Below are 20,414 nucleotides of genomic sequence, written 5' to 3' on the forward strand. Positions count from 1 at the left end.
AAAACAAAAGAAGGCCTGGATTCCGCTGGAACACCTTCGTACATTTTGCCCACTGCTTGAGTTAGGCTCTTGGCACAGAGAGCGCCTCTGACACCACCTTTTGTGCCCCGTACGTTTGCACCCAGGAAGCTACAAGAGAGTCGCGCAGTCCACCGGCAGCCATAACTGGCCACCTACCGCACAGCGGCTGATACGTTTCAACACAGCCAGTGTGCGGTGAGGGCATTATCTAGTGAGGGACCTAATATACATACATGGTCTCAAGATTCCACAAATAAACAAAGCATCTCTAATCAAACCAGCCATATTAGGTGTACTAACCTCTGAGCATCCTTTTCAGACGTGGATGACATTGTGATTTCAAAAACAAAAGAAGGCCTGGATTCCGCTGGAACATCTTCGTGCATTTTGCCCTCTGCTTGAGTTAGACGCTTGGCACAGAGAGCGCCCCTGACACCACCTTTTGTGCCCCGTACGTTTGCACCCAGGAAGCTACAAGAGAGTCGCGCAGTCCACCGGCAGCCATAACTGGCCACCCACCGCTCAGTGGCTGATACGTTTCAACACAGCCTCTGTGCGGTGAGGGCATTATCTTGTGAGGGACATAATATACATACATGATCTCAAGATTCCGCAACTTAACAAAGCATCTCTAATCAGGCCAGCCATATTAAATGTACCAACCTCTCAGCATCCTTTTCAGACGTGGATGACATTGAGATTTCAAAAACAAAAGGAGTCCTGGATTCCGCTGCAACATCTTTGTGCATTTTGCCCTCTGCTTGAGTTATACCCTTGGCACAGAGAGCGCCTCTGACCATGCCTTTTGTGCCCCGTACGTTTGCACGCAGGAAGCTACAAGAGGGTCGCTCAGTCCACCGGGAGCCATAACTGACCCCCTACCGCACAGTGTCTGAAACGTTTTCACACAGCCACATTGCGGTGAGAGCATTATCTAGTGAGGGACCTAGTATACATACATGGTCTCTAGATTCCAAAAATAAACAAAGCATCTATAATCAGACCAGCCATAATAAATGTACCAACCTGGACGCATCCTGTTCGAACGCGGATGACAGTGAGATTTCAAAAACAAAACAAAAGGCATGGATTGCGCTCTAACAACGTTAAGCATTTTGCCCTCTGCTTGGTTTAGACCCTTGGCACAGAGAACACCTCTGAACCCACCTTTTGTGCCCCGTACGTTTGCACGCACGAAGCTACAGGAGGGTCGCGCAGTCCACCGGCAGCCATAACTGGCCACCTACCGCACAGTGGCTGATACGTTTCAAAACAGCCAGTGTGCGGTGAGGGCATTATCTAGTGAGGGACCTAATATACATACATGGTCTCAAGATTCCACAAATAAACAAAGCATCTCTAATCAAACCAGCCATATTAGATGTACTAACCTCTGAGCATCCTTTTCAGACGTGGATGACATTGTGATTTCAAAAACAAAAGAAGGCCTGGATTCCGCTGGAACATCTTCGTGCATTTTGCCCTCTGCTTAAGTTAGATGCTTGGCACAGAGAGCGCCTCTGACCCCACCTTTTGTGCCCCGTACGTTTGCACCCAGGAAGCTACAAGAGAGTCGCGCAGTCCACCGGCAGCCATAACTGGCCACCTACCGCACAGTGGCTGATACGTTTCAACACAGCCACTGTGCGGTGAGGGCATTATCTTGTGAGGGACATAATGTACATACATGGTCTCAAGATTCCGCAACTAAACAAAGCATCTCTAATCAGACCAGCCATATTAGATGTACTAACCTCTCAGCATCCTTTTCAGACGTGGATGACATTGAGATTTCAAAAACAAAAGGAGGCCTGGATTCCGCTAGAACATCTTTGTGCATTTTGTCCTCTGCTTGAGTTATACCCGTGGCACAGAGAGCGCCTCTGACCCTACCTTTTGTGCACAGTACGTTTGCACACAGGAAGCTACAAGAGGTTCGCGCAGCCCACCGGCAGCCCTAACTGACCACCTACCGCACAGTGGCTGATATGTTTTCGCACAGCCACTGTGCGGTGAGAGCATTATCTAGTGAGGGACCTAGTATACATACATGGTCTCAAGATTCCAAAAATAAACAAATCATCTCTAATCACACCAGCCATATTAAATGTAACAATCTGGACGCATCCTTTTCGAACGCGGATGACAGTGAGATTTCAAAAACAAAACAAAAGGAATGGATTGCGCTCTAACAACGTTAGGCATTTTGCCCTCTGCTTCGGTTTGACCCTTGGCACAGAAAGCGCCTCTGACCCCACCTTTTGTGCCCCGTACGTTTGCACGCAGGAAGCTACAAGAGAATCGCGCAGTCCACCGGCAGCCATAACTGACCCCCTACCGCACAGTGGCTGAAACGTTTTCACACAGCCACTGTGCGGTGAGAGCATTATCTAGTGAGTGACCTAGTATACATACATGGTCTGAAGATTACAAAATAAACAAATCATCTCTAATCAGACCAGCCATATTAAATGTACCAACCTCGACGCATCCTTTTCGAACGTGGATGACAGCGAGATATCAAAAACAAAACAAAACGAATGATTGCGCTCTAACAACGTTAGACATTCTGCCCTCTGCTTCGGTTTGACTCTTGGCACAGAAAGCGCCTCTGACCCCACATTTTGTGCCCCGTACGTTTGCACGCACGAAGCTACAGTAGAGTCGCGCAGTCCACCGGCAGCCATAACTGACCACCTACGGCACAGTGGCTGACACGTTTCCACAGAGCCTTTGTGCGGTGAGAGGATTATTTAGTGAGGGACCTAATATACAAACATGGTCTCAAGATTCCACAAATAAACATAGCATCTCTAATCAAACCAGCCATATTAGATGTACAAACCTCTGAGCATCCTTTTCAGACGTGGATGAAATTGAGATTTCAAAAAAAAAAGAAGGCCTGGATTCCGCTGGAACATCTTTGTGCATTTTGCCCTCTGCTTGAGTTATACCCTTGGCACAGAGAGCGCCTCTGACCCTGCCTTTGTGCCCCGTACGTTTGCACGCAGGAAGCTACAAGAGGGTCGCGCAGTCCACCGGCAGCCATAACTGACCCCCTACCGCACAGTGGCTGAAACGTTTTCACACAGCCAGTGTGCGGTGAGAGCATTATCTAGTGAGTGACCTAGTATACATACATAGTCTCAAGATTCCAAAAATAAACAAATCATCTCTAATCAGAGCAGCCATATTAGATGTACTAACCTCTGAGCATCCTTTTCAGACGTGAATGACATTGTGATTTCAAAAACAAAAGAAGGCCTGGATTCCGCTGGAACATCTTCGTGCATTTTGCCCTCTGCTTGAGTTAGGCGCTTGGCACAGAGAGCGCCTCTGACCACACCTTTTGTGCCCCGTACGTTTGCACCCAGGAAGCTGCAAGAGAGTCGCGCAGTTCACCGGCAGCCATAACTGACCACCTACCGCACAGTGGCTGACACGTTTCCACACAGCCACTGTTCGGTGAGAGCATTACCTAGTGAGGGACATAATATACATACATGGTCTCAAGATTCCGCAAATAAACAAAGCATCTCTAATCAGACCAGCCATATTAAATGTACCAACCTCTCAGCATCCTTTTCAGACGTGGATTACATTGAGATTTCAAAAACAAAAGGAGGCCTGGATTCCGCTGGAACATCGTTGTGCATTTTGCCCTCTGCTTGAGTTATATCCTTGTCACAGAGAGCGCCTCTGACCCTGCCGTTTGCGCCCCGTACGTTTGCACGCAGGAAGCTACAAGAGGGTAGCGCAGTCCACCGGCAGCTATAACTGACCCCCTACCGCACAGTGTCTGAAACGTTTTCACACAGCCACTGTGCGGTGAAAGCATTATCTAGTGACGGACCTAGTATACATACATAGTGTCAAGATTCCAAAAATAAACAAATCATCTCTAATCAGAGCAGCCATATTAAATGTACCAATCTGGACGCATCCTTTTCGAACGCGGATGACATTGAGATTTCAAAAACAATACAAAAGGCATGGATTGCGCTCTAACAGCATTAAGCATTTTGCCCTCTGCTTGGGTTAGACCCTTGACACAGAGAACGCCTCTGACCCCACCTTTTGTGCCCCGTACGTTTGCACGCACGAAGCTACAGGAGGGTCGCGCAGTCCACCAGCAGCCATAACTGACCACCTACCGCACAGTGGCTGACACGTTTCCACACAGCCACTGTTCGGTGAGAGCATTACCTAGTGAGGGACCTAATATACATACATGGTCTCAAGATTCCGCAAATAAACAAAGCATCTCTAATCAGACCAGCCATATTAAATGTACCAACCTCTCAGCAACCTTTTCAGACGTGAATGACATTGAGATTTCAAAAACAAAAGGAGGCTTGGATTCCGCTGGAACATCGTTGTGCATTTTGCCCTCTGCTTGAGTTATACCCTTGGCACAGAGAGCGCCTCTGCCCCTACCTTTTGTTCCCAGTACGTTTGCACGCAGGAAGCTACAAGAGGTTCGCGAAGTCCACCTGCAGCCATAACTGACCACCTACCGCACAGTGGCTGATATGTTTTCGCACAGCCACTGTGCGGTGAGAGCATTATCTAGTAAGGAACCAAGTATACATACATGGTCTCAAGATTCCAAAAATAAACAAAGCATCTATAATCAGACCAGCCATATTAAATGTACCAACCTGGACGCATCCTTTTCGAACGCGGATGACAGTGAGATTTCAAAAACAAAACAAAAGACATGGATCGCGCTCTAACAACGTTAAGCATTTTGCCCTCTGCTTGGGTTAGACCCTTGGCACAGAGAACGCCTCTGACCCCACCTTTTGTGCCCCGTACGTTTGCACGCACGAAGCTACAGGAGGGTCGCGCAGTCCACCGGCAGCCATAACTGACCACCTACCGCACAGTGGCTGACACGTTTCCACACAGCCACTGTGCGGTGAGAGCATTATCTAGTGAGGGACCTAATATACATACATGGTCTCAAGATTCCACAAATAAACAAAGCATCTCTAATCAAACCAGACATATTAAATGTACCAACCTCTGAGCATCCTTTTCAGACGTGGATGACATTGTGATTTCAAAAACAAAAGAAGGTCTGGATTCCGCTGGAACATCTTCGTGCATTTTGCCCTCTGCTTGAGTTAGACGCTTGGCACAGAGAGCGCCTCTGACCCCACCTTTTGTGCCCCGTACGTTTGCACCCAGGAAGCTACAAGAGAGTCGCGCAGTCCACCGGCAGCCATAACTGGCCACCTACCGCACAGTGGCTGATACTTTTCAACACAGCCACTGTGCGGTGAGGGCATTATCTTGTGAGGGAGATAATATACATACATGATCTCAAGATTCCGCAACTTAACAAAGCATCTCTAATCAGACCAGCAATATTAAATGTACCAACCTGGACGCATCCTTTTCGAACGCGGAGGGCAGTGAGATTTCAAAAACAAAACAAAAGGCATGTATTGCGCTCTAACAGCGTTAAGCATTTTGCCGTCTGCTTGGGTTAGACCCTTGGCACAGAGAACGCCTCTGACCCCACCTTTTGTGCCCCGTACGTTTGCACGCACGAAGCTACAGGAGGGTCGCGCAGTCCACCGGCAGCCATAACTGACCACCTACCGCACAGTGGCTGACACGTTTCCACACAGCCACTGTGCGGTGAGAGCATTATCTAGTGAGGGACCTAATATACATACATGGTCTCAAGATTCCGCAACTAAACAAAACATCTCTAATCAGACCAGCCATATTAAATGTACCAACCTGTCAGCATCCTTTTCAGACGTGAATGACATTGAGATTTCAAAAACAAAAGAAGGCCTGGATTCCGCTAGAACATCTTCGTGCATTTTGCCCTCTGCTTGAGTTAGACGCTTGGCACAGAGAGCGCCTCTGACCACACCTTTTGTGCCCCGTACGTTTCCACCCAAAAAGCTACAGGAGAGTCGCGCAGTCCACCGGCAGCCATAACTGACCACCTACCGCACAGTGACTGACACGTTTCAACACAGCCAGTGTGCGGTGAGGGCATTATCTTGTGAGGGACATAATATACATACATGGTCTCAAGATTCCGCAACTAAACAAAGCATCTCTAATCAGACCAGCCATATTAAATGTACCAACCTCTCAGCATCATTTTCAGACGTGAATGACATTGTGATTTCAAAAACAAAAGAAGGCCTGGATTCCGCTGGAACGTCTTCGTGCATTTTGCCCTCTGCTTGAGTTAGACGCTTGGCACAGAGACCGCCTCTGACCCTACCTTTTGTGCACAGTACGTTCGCACACAGGAAGCTACAAGATGTTCGCGCAACACACCGGCAGCCATAACTGACCACCTACCGCACAGTGGCTGATATGTTTTCGCACAGCCACTGTGCGGTGAGAGCATTATCTAGTGAGGGACCTAGTATACATACATGGTCTCAAGATTCCAAAAATAAACAATTCATCTCTAATCAGACCAGCCATATTAAATGTACCAACCTGGACGCATCCTTTTCGAACGCGGATGACAGTGAGATTTCAAAAACAAAACAAAAGGCATGGATTGCGCTCTAACAACTTTAGGCATTTTGCCCTCTGCTTTGGTTAGACCCTTTGCACAGAGAGCGCCTCTGACCCCACCTTTTGTGCCCCGTACGTTTGCACGCAGGAAGCTACAAAAGAGTCGCGCAGTCCAACGGCAGCCATACTGACCACCTACCGCACAGTGGCTGATACGTTTCAACACAGCCAGTGTGCGGTGAGGGCATTATCTTGTGAAGGACATAATGTACATACATGGTCTCAAGATTCCGCAACTAAACAAAGCATCTCTATTCAGACCAGCCATATTAGATGTACTAACCTCTCAGCATCCTTTTCAGACGTGGATGACATTGAGATTTCAAAAACAAAAGGAGGCCTGGATTCCGCTGGAACATCTTTGTGCATTTTGCCCTCTGCTTGAGCTATACCTTTGGCACAGAGAGCGCCTCTGACCCTACCTTTTGTGCACAGTGCGTTTGCACACAGGAAGCTACAAGAGGTTCGCGCAGCCCACCGGCAGCCATAACTGACCACCTACCGCACAGTGGCTGATATGTTTTCGCACAGCCACTGTGCGGTGAGAGCATTATCTAGTGAGGGACCTAGTATACATACATGGTCTCAAGATTCCAAAAATAAACAAATCATCTCTAATCACACCAGGCATATTAAATGTAACAATCTGGACGCATCCTTTTCGAACGCGGATGACAGTGAGATTTCAAAAACAAAACAAAAGGAATGGATTGCGCTCTAACAACGTTAGGCGTTTTGCCCTCTGCTTCGGTTTGACCCTTGGCACAGAAAGCGCCTCTGACCTCACCTTTTGTGCCCCGTACGTTTGCACGCAGGAAGCTACAAGAGAATCGCGCAGTCCACCGGCAGCCATAACTGACCCCCTACCGCACAGTGGCTGAAACGTTTTCACACAGCCACTGTGCGGTGAGAGCATTATCTAGTGAGTGACCTAGTATACATACATGGTCTCAAGAGTCCACAAGTAAACAAAGCATCTCTAATCAAACCAGCCATATTAGATGTACTAAGCTCTGAGCATCCTTTTCAGACGTGGATGACTTTGAGATTTCAAAAACAAAAGAAGGCCTGGATTCCGCTGGAACATCTTCGTGCATTTTGCCCTCTGCTTGAGTTAAACCCTTGGCACAGAGAGCGCCTCTGACCCCACCTTTTGTGCCCCGTACGTTTGCACGCAGGAAGCTACAAGAAAGTCGCGCAGTCCACCGGCAGCCATAAATGGCCACCTACCGCACAGTGGCTGATACGTTTCAATGCAGTCAGTGTGCGGTGAGGGCATTATCTTGTGATGGACATAATATACATACACGATCTCAAGATTCCACAACTAATCAAAGCATCTCTAATCAGACCAGCCATAATAAATGTACCAACCTCTCAGCATCCTTTTCAGACGTTGATGACATTGAGATTTCAAAAACAAAAGAAGGCCTGGATTGCGCTGGAACATCTTCGTGCATTTTGCCCTCTGCTTGAGTTAAACGCTTGGCACAGAGAGCGCCTCTGACCCCACCTTTTGTGCCCCGTACGTTTGCACGCGGGAAGCTACAAGAGTATCGCGCAGTCCACCGGCAGCCGTAACTGACCACCTACCGCAGAGTGGCTGATATGTTTTTGCACAGCCACTGTGCGGTGAGAGCATTATCTAGTGAGGGACCTAGTATACATACATGGTCTCAATATTCCAAAAATAAACAAATAATCTCTAATCAGACCAGCCATATTAAATGTACCAACCTGGACGCATCCTTTTCGAACGCGGATGACAGTGAGATTTCAAAAACAAAACAAAAGACATGGATCGCGCTCTAACAACGTTAAGCATTTTGCCCTCTGCTTGGGTTAGACCCTTGGCACAGAGAACGCCTCTGACCCCACCTTTTGTGCCCCGTACGTTTGCACGCACGAAGCTACAGGAGGGTCGCGCAGTCCACCGGCAGCCATAACTGACCACCTACCGCACAGTGGCTGACACGTTTCCACACAGCCACTGTGCGGTGAGAGCATTATCTAGTGAGGGACCTAATATACATACATGGTCTCAAGATTCCACAAATAAACAAAGCATCTCTAATCAAACCAGCCATATTAGATGTACTAACCTCTGAGCATCCTTTTCAGACGTGGATGACATTGTGATTTCAAAAACAAAAGAAGGCCTGGATTCCGCTGGAACATCGTTGTGCATTTTGCCCTCTGCTTGAGTTATACCCTTGGCACAGAGAGCGCCTCTTACCCAGCCTTTTGTGCCCCGCACGTTTGCACGCACGAAGCTACAGGAGGGTCGCGCAGTCTACCGGCAGCTATAACTGACCACCTACTGCGCAGTCGCTGAAACATTTTCACACAGCCACTGTGCGGGGAGAGCATTATCTAGTGAGGGACCTAGTATACATACATGGTCTCAAGATTCCATAAATAAACAAATAATCTCTAATCAGACCAGCCATGTTAAATGTACCAACCTCTCAGCATCCTTTTCAGACGTGAATGACATTGAGATTTCAAAAACAAAAGGAGGCCTGGATTCCGCTGGAACATCGTTGTGCATTTTGCCCTCTGCTTGAGTTATACCCTTGGCACAGAGAGCGCCTCTGACCCTGCCTTTTGTGCCCCGCACGTTTCCACGCAGGAAGCTACAAGGGGGTCGCGCAGTCCACCGGCAGCCATAACTGACCACCTACCGCACAGTGGCTGACACGTTTCCACACAGCCACTGTGCGGTGAGAGCATTATCTAGTGAGTGACCTAGTATACATACATGGTCTCAAGATTCCAAAAATAAACAAATCATCTCTAATCAGACCAGCCATATTAAATGTACCAACCTGGACGCACCTTTCCGAACGCGGATGACAGTGAGATTTCAAAAACAAAACAAAAGGCATGGATCGCGCTCTAACAACATTAAGCATTTTGCCCTCTGCTCGGGTTAGACCCTTGGCACAGAGAACGCCTCTGACCCCACATTTTGTGCCCCGTACGTTTGCACGCACGAAGCTACAGGAGGGTCGCGCAGTCTACCGGCAGCCATAACTGACCACCTACCGCGCAGTGGCTGAAACGTTTTCACACAGCCACTGTGCGGTGAGAGCATTATCTAGTGAGGGACCTAATATACATACATGGTCTCAAGATTCCAAAAATAAACAAAACATCTATAATCAGACCAGCCATATTAAATGTACCAACCTGGACGCATCCTTTTCGAACGCGGATGACTGTGAGATTTCAAAAACAAATAAATGGCATGGATTGCGCTCGAACAACGTGAAGCATTTTGCCCTCTGCTTGGGTTAGACCCTTGGCACAGAGAACGCCGCTGACCCCACCTTTTGTGCCCCGTACCTTTGCACGCAGGAAGCTACAGGAGGGTCGCGCAGTCCACCGGCAGCCATAACTGACCACCTACCGCACAGTGGCTGACACGTTTCCACACAGCCACTGTGCGTTGAGAGCATTATCTAGTGAAGGACCTAATATACATACATGTTCTCAAGATTCCACGAATAAACAAAGCATCACTAATTAAGCCAGCCATATTAAATGTACTAACCTCTCAGCATCCTTTTCAGACCTGGGATGACATTGAGATTTCAAAAACAAAAGAAGGCCTGGATTCCGCTGGAACATCTTTGTGCATTTTGCCCTCTGCTTGAGTTAGACCTTGGCACAGAGAGCGCCTCTGACCCTGCCTTTTGTGCCCCGCACGTTTGCACGCAGGAAGCTACAAGGGGGTCGCGCAGTCCACCGGCAGCCATAACTGACCCCCTACCGCACAGTGTCTGAAACGTTTTCACACAGCCACTGTGCGGTGAGAGCATTACCTAGTGAGGGACCTAATATACATACGTGGTCTCAAGATTCCACAAATAAGCAAAGCATCTCTAATCAAACCAGCCATATTAGATGTGTTAACCTCTGAGCATCCTTTTCAGACGTGGATGAAATCGTAATTTCAAAAACAAAAGAAGGCCTGGATTCCGATGGAACATCTTAGTACATTTTGCCCTCTGCTTGAGTTAGACCTTGGCACAGAGAGCGCCTCTGACCCTACCTTTTGTGCCCCGTACGTTTGCACGCAGGAAGCTACAAGAGGGTCGCGCAGTCCACCGGCAGCCATAACTGACCCCCTTCCGCACAGTGGCTGAAACGTTTTCAGACAGCCACTGTGCGGTGAGAGCTTTATCTAGTGAGTGACCTAGTATACATACATGGTCTCAAGATTCCAAAAATAAACAAAGCATCTATAATCAGACCAGCCATATTAACTGTACAAACCTGGATGCATCTTTTCGAACGCAGATGACAGTGAGATTTCAAAAACAAAAGGTATGGATTGCGCTCTAACAACTTTAGGCATTTTGCCCTCTGCTTGGGTTAGACCCTTTGCACAGAGAGCGCCTCTGACCCCACCTCTTGTGCCCCGTACGTTTGCACGCAGGAAGCTACAAGACAGCCGCGCAGTCCACCGGCAGCCATAACTGACCACCTACCGCACAGTGACTGACACGTTTCCACACAGCCACTGTGCGGTGAGAACATTATCTAGTGAGGGACCTAATATACATACATGGTCTCAAGATTCCACAAATAAACAAAGCATCTCTAATCAAACCAGCCATATTAAATGTACCAACCTCTGAGCATCCGTTTCAGACGTGGATGACATTGTGATTTCAAAAACAAAAGAAGGCCTGGATTCCGCTGGAACACCTTCGTACATTTTGCCCACTGCTTGAGTTAGGCTCTTGGCACAGAGAGCGCCTCTGACACCACCTTTTGTGCCCCGTACGTTTGCACCCAGGAAGCTACAAGAGAGTCGCGCAGTCCACCGGCAGCCATAACTGGCCACCTACCGCACAGCGGCTGATACGTTTCAACACAGCCAGTGTGCGGTGAGGGCATTATCTAGTGAGGGACCTAATATACATACATGGTCTCAAGATTCCACAAATAAACAAAGCATCTCTAATCAAACCAGCCATATTAGGTGTACTAACCTCTGAGCATCCTTTTCAGACGTGGATGACATTGTGATTTCAAAAACAAAAGAAGGCCTGGATTCCGCTGGAACATCTTCGTGCATTTTGCCCTCTGCTTGAGTTAGACGCTTGGCACAGAGAGCGCCCCTGACACCACCTTTTGTGCCCCGTACGTTTGCACCCAGGAAGCTACAAGAGAGTCGCGCAGTCCACCGGCAGCCATAACTGGCCACCCACCGCACAGTGGCTGATACGTTTCAACACAGCCTCTGTGCGGTGAGGGCATTATCTTGTGAGGGACATAATATACATACATGATCTCAAGATTCCGCAACTTAACAAAGCATCTCTAATCAGGCCAGCCATATTAAATATACCAACCTATCAGCATCCTTTTCAGACGTGGATGACATTGAGATTTCAAAAACAAAAGGAGTCCTGGATTCCGCTGCAACATCTTTGTGCATTTTGCCCTCTGCTTGAGTTATACCCTTGGCACAGAGAGCGCCTCTGACCATGCCTTTTGTGCCCCGTACGTTTGCACGCAGGAAGCTACAAGAGGGTCGCTAAGTCCACCGGGAGCCATAACTGACCCCCTACCGCACAGTGTCTGAAACGTTTTCACACAGTCACATTGCGGTGAGAGCATTATCTAGTGAGGAACCTAGTATACATACATGGTCTCTAGATTCCAAAAATAAACAAATCATCTCTAATCAGACCAGCCATAATAAATGTACCAACCTGGACACATCCTTTTCGAACGCGGATGACAGTGAGATTTCAAAAACAAAACAAAAGGCATGGATTGCGCTCTAACAACGTTAAGCATTTTGCCCTCTGCTTGGTTTAGACCCTTGGCACAGAGAACACCTCTGACCCCACCTTTTGTGCCCCGTACGTTTGCACGCACGAAGCTACAGGAGGGTCGCGCAGTCCACCGGCAGCCATAACTGGCCACCTACCGCACAGTGGCTGATACGTTTCAAAACAGCCAGTGTGCGGTGAGGGCATTATCTAGTGAGGGACCTAATATACATACATGGTCTCAAGATTCCACAAATAAACAAAGCATCTCTAATCAAACCAGCCATATTAGATGTACTAACCTCTGAGCATCCTTTTCAGACGTGGATGACATTGTGATTTCAAAAACAAAAGAAGGCCTGGATTCCGCTGGAACATCTTCGTGCATTTTGCCCTCTGCTTAAGTTAGACGCTTGGCACAGAGAGCGCCTCTGACCCCACCTTTTGTGCCCCGTACGTTTCCACCCAGGAAGCTACAAGAGAGTCGCGCAGTCCACCGGCAGCCATAACTGGCCACCTACCGCACAGTGGCTGATACGTTTCAACACAGCCACTGTGCGGTGAGGGCATTATCTTGTGAGGGACATAATATACATACATGATCTCAAGATTCCGCAACTTAACAAAGCATGTCTAATCAGACCAGCCATGTTAAATGTACCAACCTCTCAGCATCTTTTTCAGACGTGGATGACATTTGAGATTTCAAAAACAAAAGGAGTCCTGGATTCCGCTGGAACATCTTTGTGCATTTTGTCCTCTGCTTGAGGTCTACCCTTGGCACAGAGAGCGCCTCTGACCCTACCTTTTGTGCACAGTACGTTTGCACACAGGAAGCTACAAGAGGTTCGCGCAGCCCACCGGCAGCCATAACTGACCACCTACCGCACAGTGGCTGATACGTTTCAACACAGCCAGTGTGCGGTGAGGGCATTATCTTGTGAAGGACATAATGTACATACATGGTCTCAGGATTCCGCAACTAAACAAAGCATCTCTAATCAGACCAGCCATATTAGATGTACTAACCTCTCAGCATCCTTTTCAGACGTGGATGACATTGAGATTTCAAAAACAAAAGGAGGCCTGGATTCCGCTGGAACATCTTTGTGCATTTTGTCCTCTGCTTGAGTTATACCCTTGGCACAGAGAGCGCCTCTGACCCTACCTTTTGTGCACAGTACGTTTGCACACAGGAAGCTACAAGAGGTTCGCGCAGCCCACCGGCAGCCCTAACTGACCACCTACCGCACAGTGGCTGATATGTTTTCGCACAGCCACTGTGCTGTGAGAGCATTATCTAGTGAGGGACCTAGTATACATACATGGTCTCAAGATTCCAAAAATAAACAAATCATCTCTAATCACACCAGCCATATTAAATGTAACAATCTGGACGCATCCTTTTCGAACGCGGATGACAGTGAGATTTCAAAAACAAAACAAAAGGAATGGATTGCGCTCTAACAACGTTAGACATTCTGCCCTCTGCTTCGGTTTGACCCTTGGCACAGAAAGCGCCTCTGACCCCACATTTTGTGCCCCGTACGTTTGCACGCACGAAGCTACAGTAGAGTCGCGCAGTCCACCGGCAGCCATAACTGACCACCTACGGCACAGTGGCTGACACGTTTCCACAGAGCCACTGTGCGGTGAGAGGATTATTTAGTGAGGGACCTAATATACAAACATGGTCCCCACAAATAAACATAGCATCTCTAATCAAACCAGCCATATTAGATGTACTAACCTCTGAGCATCCTTTTCAGACGTGGATGACATTGAGATTTCAAAAAAAAAAAGAAAGCCTGGATTCCGCTGGAACATCTTTGTACATTTTGCCCTCTGCTTGAGTTATACCCTTGGCACAGAGAGCGCCTCTGACCCTGCCTTTGTGCCCCGTACGTTTGCACGCAGGAAGCTACAAGAGGGTCGCGCAGTCCACCGGCAGCCATAACTGACCCCCTACCGCACAGTGGCTGAAACGTTTTCACACAGCCAGTGTGCGGTGAGAGCATTATCTAGTGAGTGACCTAGTATACATACATGGTCTCAAGATTTCAAAAATAAACAAATCATCTCTAATCAGACCAGCCATATTAAATGTACCAACCTGGACGCATCCTTTTCGAACGCGGATGACAGTGGGATTTCAAAAACAAAACAAAAGGGATGGATTGCGCTCTAACAACGTTAAGCATTTTTCCCTGTGCTTGGGTTAGACCCTTGGCACAGAGAACGCCTCTGACCCCACCTTTTGTGCTCCGTACGTTTGCACCCAGGAAGCTACAAGAGGGTCGCGCAGTCCACCCGCAGCCATAACTGACCACCTACCGCACAGTGGCTGACACGTTTCCACACAGCGACTATGCGGTGGGAGCATTATCTAGTGAAGGACCTAATATACATACATGTTCTCAAGATTCCACGAAAAAACCAAGCATCTCTAATTAAACCAGCCATATTAAATGTACTAACCTCTCAGCATCCTTTTCAGACCTGGGATGACATTGAGATTTCACAAACAAAAGAAGGCCTGGATTCCGCTGGAACATCTTTGTGCATTTTCCCTCTGCTTGAGTTAGACCTTGGCACAGAGAGCGCCTCTGACACCACCTTTTGTGCCCCGTACGTTTGCACCCAGGAAGCTACAAGACAGCCGCGCAGTCCACCGGCAGCCATAACTGACCACCTACCGCACAGTGACTGACACGTTTCCACTCAGCCACTGTGCGGTGAGAGCATTATCTAGTGAGGGACCTAATATACATACATGGTCTCAAGATTCTACAAATAAACAAAGCATCTCTAATCAAACCAGCCATATTAGATGTACTAACCTCTGAGCATCCTTTTCAGACGTGGATGACATTGTGATTTCAAAAACAAAAGAAGGCCTGGATTCCGCTGGAACATCTTCGTGCATTTTGCCCTCTGCTTGAGTTATACCCTTCGCACAGAGAGCGCCTCTGACACTGCCTTTAGTGCCCCGCACGTTTGCACGCAGGAAGCTACAAGGGGGTCGCGCAGTCCACCGGCAGCCATAACTGACCCCCTACCGCACAGTGTCTGAAACGTTTTCACACAGCCACTGTGCGGTGAGAGCATTATCTAGTGAGTGACCTAGTATACATATATGGTCTCAAGATTCCAAAAATAAACAAATCATCTCTAATCAGACCAGCCATATTAAATGTACCAACCTGGACGCACCTTTCCGAACGCGGATGACAGTGAGATTTCAAAAGCAAACAAATGGCATGGATTGCGCTCGAACAACGTGAAGCATTTTGCCCTCTGCTTGGGTTAGACCCTTGGCACAGAGAACGCTGCTGACCGCACCTTTCGTGCCCCGTACGTTTGCACGCAGGAAGCTACAAGAGGGTCGCGCAGTCCACCGGCAGCCATAACTGACCACCTACCGCACAGTGGCTGACACGTTTCCACACAGCGACTATGCGGTGAGAGCATTATCTACGGAAGGACCTAATATACATACATGTTCTCAAGATTCCACGAATAAACCAAGCATCTCTAATTAAACCAGCCATATTAAATGTACTAACCTCTCAGCATCCTTTTCAGACCTGGGATGACATTGAGATTTCAAAAACAAAAGAAGGCCTGGATTCCGCTGGAACATCTTTGTGCATTTTCCCTCTGCTTGAGTTAGACCTTGGCACAGAGAGCACCTCTGTCCCTTCCTTTTGTGCCCCGTACGTTTGCACGCAGGAAGCTACAAGAGGGTCGCGCAGTCCACCGGCAGCCATAACTGAACCCCTTCCGCACAGTGGCTGAAACGTTTTCAGAGAGCCACTGTGCGGTGAGAGCATTATCTAGTGAGTGACCTAGTATACATACATGGTCTCAAGATTCCAAAAATAAACAAAGCATCTATAATCAGACCAGCCATATTAACTGTACCAACCTGGATGCATCCTTTTCGAACGCGGATGAGAGTGAGATTTCAAAAACAAAAGGTATTGATTGCACTCTAACAACTTTAGGCATTTTGCCCTCTGCTTGGGTTAGACCCTTTGCACAGAGAGCGGCTCTGACCCCAAATCTTGTGCCCCGTACGTTTGCACTCAGGAAGCTACAAGACAGTCGCGCAGTCCACCGGCAGCCACAACTGACCACCTACCGCACAGTGACTGACACGTTTCCACACAGCCACTGTGCGGTGAGAGCATTATCTAGTGAGGGACATAATATACATACATGGTCTCAAGATTCCAAAAATAAACAAGGCATCTATAATCAGACCAGCCATATTAAATGTACCAACCTGGATGCATCCTTTTCGAACGCGGATGAGAGTGAGATTTCAAAAACAAAAGGTATTGATTGCACTCTAACAACTTTAGGCATTTTGCCCTCTGCTTGGGTTAGACCCTTTGCACAGAGAGCGGCTCTGACCCCAAATCTTGTGCCCCGTACGTTTGCACTCAGGAAGCTACAAGACAGTCGCGCAGTCCACCGGCAGCCACAACTGACCACCTACCGCACAGTGACTGACACGTTTCCACACAGCCACTGTGCGGTGAGAGCTTTATCTAGTGAGTGACCTAGTATACATACATGGTCTCAAGATTTCAAAAATAAACAAATCATCTCTAATCAGACCAGCCATATTAAATGTACCAACCTGGATGCATCCTTTTCGAACGCGGATGAGAGTGAGATTTCAAAAACAAAAGGTATTGATTGCACTCTAACAACTTTAGGCATTTTGCCCTCTGCTTGGGTTAGACCCTTTGCACAGAGAGCGGCTCTGACCCCAAATCTTGTGCCCCGTACGTTTGCACTCAGGAAGCTACAAGACAGTCGCGCAGTCCTCCGGCAGCCACAACTGACCACCTACCGCACAGTGACTGACACGTTTCCACACAGCCACTGTGCGGTGAGAGCATTATCTAGTGAGGGACGTAATATACATACATGGTCTCAAGATTCCACAAATAAACAAAGCATCTCTAATCAAACCAGCCATATTAGATGTACTAACCTCTGAGCATCCTTTTCAGACGTGGATGACATTGTGATTTCAAAAACAAAAGAAGGCCTGGATTCCGCTGGAACATCGTTGTGCATTTTGCCCTCTGCTTGAGTTATACCCTTGGCACAGAGAGCGCCTCTTACCCAGCCTTTTGTGCCCCGCACGTTTGCACGCACGAAGCTACAGGAGGGTCGCGCAGTCTACCGGCAGCCATAACTGACCACCTACTGCGCAGTCGCTGAAACATTTTCACACAGCCACTGTGCGGGGAGAGCATTATCTAGTGAGGGACCTAGTATACATACATGGTCTCAAGATTCCAAAAATAAACAAATAATCTCTAATCAGACCAGCCATGTTAAATGTACCAACCTCTCAGCATCCTTTTCAGACGTGAATGACATTGAGATTTCAAAAACAAAAGGAGGCCTGGATTCCGCTGGAACATCGTTGTGCATTTTGCCCTCTGCTTGAGTTATACCCTTGGCACAGAGAGCGCCTCTGACCCTGCCTTTTGTGCCCCGCACGTTTCCACGCAGGAAGCTACAAGGGGGTCGCGCAGTCCACCGGCAGCCATAACTGACCACCTACCGCACAGTGGCTGACACGTTTCCACACAGCCACTGTGCGGTGAGAGCATTATCTAGTGAGTGACCTAGTATACATACATGGTCTCAAGATTCCAAAAATAAACAAATCATCTCTAATCAGACCAGCCATATTAAATGTACCAACCTGGACGCACCTTTCCGAACGCGGATGACAGTGAGATTTCAAAAACAAAACAAAAGGCATGGATCGCGCTCTAACAACATTAAGCATTTTGCCCTCTGCTCGGGTTAGACCCTTGGCACAGAGAACGCCTCTGACCCCACATTTTGTGCCCCGTACGTTTGCACGCACGAAGCTACAGGAGGGTCGCGCAGTCTACCGGCAGCCATAACTGACCACCTACCGCGCAGTGGCTGAAACGTTTTCACACAGCCACTGTGCGGTGAGAGCATTATCTAGTGAGGGACCTAATATACATACATGGTCTCAAGATTCCAAAAATAAACAAAACATCTATAATCAGACCAGCCATATTAAATGTACCAACCTGGACGCATCCTTTTCGAACGCGGATGACTGTGAGATTTCAAAAACAAATAAATGGCATGGATTGCGCTCGAACAACGTGAAGCATTTTGCCCTCTGCTTGGGTTAGACCCTTGGCACAGAGAACGCCGCTGACCCCACCTTTTGTGCCCCGTACCTTTGCACGCAGGAAGCTACAGGAGGGTCGCGCAGTCCACCGGCAGCCATAACTGACCACCTACCGCACAGTGGCTGACACGTTTCCACACAGCCACTGTGCGTTGAGAGCATTATCTAGTGAAGGACCTAATATACATACATGTTCTCAAGATTCCACGAATAAACAAAGCATCACTAATTAAGCTAGCCATATTAAATGTACTAACCTCTCAGCATCCTTTTCAGACCTGGGATGACATTGAGATTTCAAAAACAAAAGAAGGCCTGGATTCCGCTGGAACATCTTTGTGCATTTTGCCCTCTGCTTGAGTTAGACCTTGGCACAGAGAGCGCCTCTGACCCTGCCTTTTGTGCCCCGCACGTTTGCACGCAGGAAGCTACAAGGGGGTCGCGCAGTCCACCGGCAGCCATAACTGACCCCCTACCGCACAGTGTCTGAAACGTTTTCACACAGCCACTGTGCGGTGAGAGCATTACCTAGTGAGGGACCTAATATACATACGTGGTCTCAAGATTCCACAAATAAGCAAAGCATCTCTAATCAAACCAGCCATATTAGATGTGTTAACCTCTGAGCATCCTTTTCAGACGTGGATGAAATTGTAATTTCAAAAACAAAAGAAGGCCTGGATTCCGATGGAACATCTTAGTACATTTTGCCCTCTGCTTGAGTTAGACCTTGGCACAGAGAGCGCCTCTGACCCTACCTTTTGTGCCCCGTACGTTTGCACGCAGGAAGCTACAAGAGGGTCGCGCAGTCCACCGGCAGCCATAACTGACCCCCTTCCGCACAGTGGCTGAAACGTTTTCAGACAGCCACTGTGCGGTGAGAGCTTTATCTAGTGAGTGACCTAGTATACATACATGGTCTCAAGATTCCAAAAATAAACAAAGCATCTATAATCAGACCAGCCATATTAACTGTACAAACCTGGATGCATCTTTTCGAACGCAGATGACAGTGAGATTTCAAAAACAAAAGGTATGGATTGCGCTCTAACAACTTTAGGCATTTTGCCCTCTGCTTGGGTTAGACCCTTTGCACAGAGAGCGCCTCTGACCCCACCTCTTGTGCCCCGTACGTTTGCACGCAGGAAGCTACAAGACAGCCGCGCAGTCCACCGGCAGCCATAACTGACCACCTACCGCACAGTGACTGACACGTTTCCACACAGCCACTGTGCGGTGAGAACATTATCTAGTGAGGGACCTAATATACATACATGGTCTCAAGATTCCACAAATAAACAAAGCATCTCTAATCAAACCAGCCATATTAAATGTACCAACCTCTGAGCATCCGTTTCAGACGTGGATGACATTGTGATTTCAAAAACAAAAGAAGGCCTGGATTCCGCTGGAACACCTTCGTACATTTTGCCCACTGCTTGAGTTAGGCTCTTGGCACAGAGAGCGCCTCTGACACCACCTTTTGTGCCCCGTACGTTTGCACCCAGGAAGCTACAAGAGAGTCGCGCAGTCCACCGGCAGCCATAACTGGCCACCTACCGCACAGCGGCTGATACGTTTCAACACAGCCAGTGTGCGGTGAGGGCATTATCTAGTGAGGGACCTAATATACATACATGGTCTCAAGATTCCACAAATAAACAAAGCATCTCTAATCAAACCAGCCATATTAGGTGTACTAACCTCTGAGCATCCTTTTCAGACGTGGATGACATTGTGATTTCAAAAACAAAAGAAGGCCTGGATTCCGCTGGAACATCTTCGTGCATTTTGCCCTCTGCTTGAGTTAGACGCTTGGCACAGAGAGCGCCCCT

This window comes from Amblyomma maculatum, chromosome 6 (genome assembly GCF_055883805.1).
Source record: "Amblyomma maculatum isolate TAMU_Amacu chromosome 6, ASM5588380v1, whole genome shotgun sequence".
In the NCBI taxonomy this organism is placed as follows: Eukaryota; Metazoa; Arthropoda; class Arachnida; order Ixodida; family Ixodidae; genus Amblyomma; species Amblyomma maculatum.